This window comes from Eptesicus fuscus, chromosome 5 (genome assembly GCF_027574615.1).
Source record: "Eptesicus fuscus isolate TK198812 chromosome 5, DD_ASM_mEF_20220401, whole genome shotgun sequence".
NCBI lineage: Eukaryota > Metazoa > Chordata > Mammalia > Chiroptera > Vespertilionidae > Eptesicus > Eptesicus fuscus.
This window is the reverse complement of record NC_072477.1, coordinates 55,844,170-55,848,189: the sequence shown is the minus strand read 5'-3', so window position 1 is coordinate 55,848,189 and position 4,020 is coordinate 55,844,170. Positions and strand designations below refer to the sequence as shown.

The 4,020-nt window shown below is 45.8% G+C and overlaps 1 pseudogene; it reads right to left on the bottom strand.

Moving 5' to 3' along the window:
- Positions 1-328: 328 nt before the first annotated feature.
- LOC129149040 (40S ribosomal protein SA-like) lies at positions 329-3,110 on the bottom strand (annotated as a pseudogene).
- Positions 3,111-4,020: the final 910 nt, after the last annotated feature.

The following is a 4,020-nucleotide window of genomic DNA, read 5'->3' as shown; positions in this document are numbered from 1 at the left end:
TGAGAGAGAAACATCGATCAGCTGCCTCCTGCACACTCCCTACTGGCACATGCCCTTGACCGGAATCCAACCTGGGACCCTTGAGTCCGCAGGCCGATGCTCTATCCACTGAGCCAAACCGGTTAGGGCTACTTTTTATTTTTGAAAACGGTTTATTTTTCCACCAACCGTTACTTCCCTTTTCTGTCAGTGTCTGTGGAAGACTAGCTAAAGAGCACTGAAGTTGTTCCTACCGGGTTGGTGGCCCGTGTGGAGGGGGCGAGGACCAGTGCTCCGGAACAGGCCGCGGGCTCCGTCTCCCGTGGGGAACCCTGGCGCCTCAGACCAGCTACGGCCTCAGTGGAGTAGCAGTAAATTTGGGAGCCGGAGCAGTCACTCACGCTGGAATTTCCTCTTGGGAACAGCCATTCGGGCAGCGGCCTGCTCTTCCTTTTCAGTCTCTTCCGCATCCCCGCAGCCGAGAGATGCGCCAGGACCTCCCGTGGGTGTTCTCGCGAGAGCGGGCCGCACAAGCGCAGAACATTGGCCGCGTGCGCCACCTCAGACCCGGCGAGCGAGCTCCCTTGTTGTTGCTGCTCCGGATGGCAATGTCCACACGGGCCAGAGCAGACTCGGTTACTAGGGTAGGCAGGTAATGAAAGACGCCTCTGCGAGGGGCTGGTGGCCACTTAGGAGCAGCAGCCACGGAGGTCGCGGCTCCCGGAAAGCTGCTTGGATCTGCTTCTGGAAGCTTCCAGGAACCATCCGGCCTGCAATAGGAGTGGTTCTCGCGCAGCAATAGCTCCAGCACAGCTGGCTGCCTGGTATTCCTGGAGGATAGGACACTGACACCAGCGGGGTTTTCAGCGGTAACAATGGCACGAGCTGCCTGTGGAAGCTTCTTTGAGGTTCTCTTTGGATTAATGATGTAGATGCCATCACTCTTACTTTTGTAGGTGAACTGCTCTATGTGGAAGTCAACGTTGGTGCTCAGTGGGTTTCTGTTGCAAAGAATTGGAGGACACCCTCCTTAATTTGCAGGGCGTCAATGGCTCCGCACGTTGTGAAAATTGCCCTTTAAGTTACGAGGGGAAACCGGAACAGTGCTGTAAGGATGCCTCTGTGGGTATTGCAGAAAGGCGTTACTTTATTTTTTATAAACATTTCTTAACTTTCACATGATAACTCTTTTACTGATTGAAGACTGTACTTAATAATCTTCTTTGACCAACGACCTTCAACCACACACGGTGGTATTATCGACTCCTTGTGGCCCCAGCTGCTTTCCTGTGAATGCACCCCACTGGTCAATACTCCTTGTGAAGTGTGGCTTCCACACTTGGACACAGTATTCCAGGTGAGTGACCAGCGTGGGGCAGGGACCCTCACTGACCTTGTTCTGTACATTATATCTAGGTATATAGCCCAAGATTCCTTAGATGATCTTTATAAAGATGTTTATGGAAGGGAGGCAGTTTCAGAAATCAAGGACATAGGACCCTTAGAATATTAATGCTAGGGTCCTTCAACTGGAGAAATTTTCACAGGAATAAAAGCCCCCTGTAAGAACACTATAATTGTGAGTTTGTATTTCTATGGGCTTTTAGGTTGCAATGTCATCCTGAAGATGTTCTTTTAAAATGCTGTTATCCCAGACATTCCTTGTCTATATAGAATTCCTTGGACTGACCTTTGCATTTTCCTCTTAGAAATTTACCCAACTCTTCCAGCTCAGAAAGTCTGGGTTATGCTATTGTGATGGTTTTGGAGTTGTCAGCTCCATGGCATTAGGTGAAATTCTCCTGGAATATGCAACTTTCTTCTATAAAGGAGAAGAATGTGGGTGGAAGTTGGAGGATTAGAAGAGCTCAGAACCAGAGTGTGGGAGTGGCTTCAGGAAACCATGGAATGAATGAGGCTATCATGAGATAATGGGAGTAAAAGCCACAGACTGGTGTGGCATTCCATGAAAAAAATAAGAAGCAGTATTGTGAGCAGGCTGTTGCTCTGTATGGTAGGGCCGGTGGTAAGAAGCACTGCATTCTGCTCTTGTTCTTATAATACAGAGTTCCTGCGGTGTTTCCTCTTTGCCCTACTCTAATCCTAACTTAACAAATGAGACAAGCTGTTTAAACTTTGAGCTATGTTTTTCTTGTTGCTACAGATTATTTTACTACTAATGACTGTAACTTTCTCTCCATGGTTCTTTCAATTTCTTCCCAACTTTCAGAGATGGTTCTGGAAGGGTGTATCCTAGGAACTGGTGATCTTTACCACCTTTGTGTGGCCTCCAGATGTGAGGACGGGGACATCCATCTAGCCTTTGACCAAATTCCTTGAATGAATGTCAAGCTTCCCTTATCCAGCGTGGAGCTGCCAGGGCCTCCCTGGCCAGATGCATCACATGCCTTCTCCCCCTGCCAGTGGTGGCGTGGTATAGGGGAGGGATATGGGGTACAGACCCTTTTTCTTTTCTCTGGATAAAGGGTAACCAGGGAAGGTTGATGTGCCCTTGGACACACTGCCAAAACCTGCTTCTCCCACAAGCATGGAGCCAGGAGAAGTACACTGGACAATTTGGGTGACATCCAGAGGTCAGACCAACTCACCAAGTCCTCCTTCTTGAGTGAATGTGATGGTTTCACTGAGACCAATGTAGGGAGAATACTTCCGTAATGGCCGTGCACTCAGTAGCTTCTAATTCAGCGGAGCCAAACCTTTAACATAAATCATCCTTTGCCCTAGACATTTGCTTTTTACTCAAACAAAGTCATCAGATTCTTACCTAAAATTATGCAAGGGAAGTTTTAGAGGAGCTCTGTGAAACAAGTTAATTTTCCCCCATTTCTTCCCTCTACACCTCTGCAATCCCCATTGTTCAGTAAGGAATTACTGAGCAAACCAGGCAGCCTCTCTTTCACTCCACAAAGAAATTTAGCAATCTCTGAGGCTGTGTCACCTTGCCAGCAGAAACACTGAATGGCAATAGCGCTGAGAGTCAACACTAATAGCCGACACCAAATTAAACTGCCAGACTTGGTGTGATGTAGCTCTGTCACCTCTTGACACTTCTGATGTGAGTACAGGGGCTTCTGCAGGAAATTCATCAGTTGTAGTTCATGACGCATCATCTTTACATATCTGTCCATCTACATTTGTCAGCAACAGGCAAGCCTCAAATGACTTCAGTGATTGGTATATAGATTGCACCACCTCCAGACATAGTAAACAGGGTTTTAACTCTTAGGGCTCCTAGCTCTGCCTTCCTCTCTGACAAGGCCTGGTTACTGGTGTTGCCATTCTCCTTGTGTTTCCGGTAGTGATTGACAAAGGCTGATTAAGAAGGTCTCTTTTTTCCCCCCTCTTCCTACTAACCAGTATCTCAAATGTGTCTCTTCTTTCCAAGTTAGCTATTCTGCTGACACACATTCTCTTTGATGTGTATTTCTAGTGTCATCTAAAAATGGCTTGATTTACCATTGCTCTGATGGGGGACATTAGAATTTTAGTACAGGCTCATCTTGCTAATCAAATTTGTTTGCTTCACTGTGGAGAATGTTTCTGACTTTTCCATGCCTTCCAAGAAGATCATTTTTGTATACTAATAGCTGCGAATGTGCCAAGATCAGGGGCTTGCTGATTTTAAAATATTTTCAGATCCTTAAACTTTCCATTGGTCATTACTGCCTGAGGTATTTCTTTTGTGCATTTGTCAACACCCTCAAGCTCTTACACACTCTAGGAGTAAATTAAATAGCTTTCCAGGAATTGCAGCTGTTTTTTCCCCCTTGCATCTCTTCCTATTGGGATTTCAGGAAGAATAGTCTCTAATATATAAATAGTGGTGAGGACATGAGAGTCTGATTTTGGTATCATATTACAAGCTCTATTTAAATTTTTTGGGGGGTTTATTGCCATGATATCAGTCTCCATTTGCATTTCTGTAGAATGAAAGTTATACTTGTTCACAAACCACGTGTGTGTTTGTTGTTGTTTTTAAGGCTACTGATATTTTCTTTATTTTTAAAAATTTTATCTTTA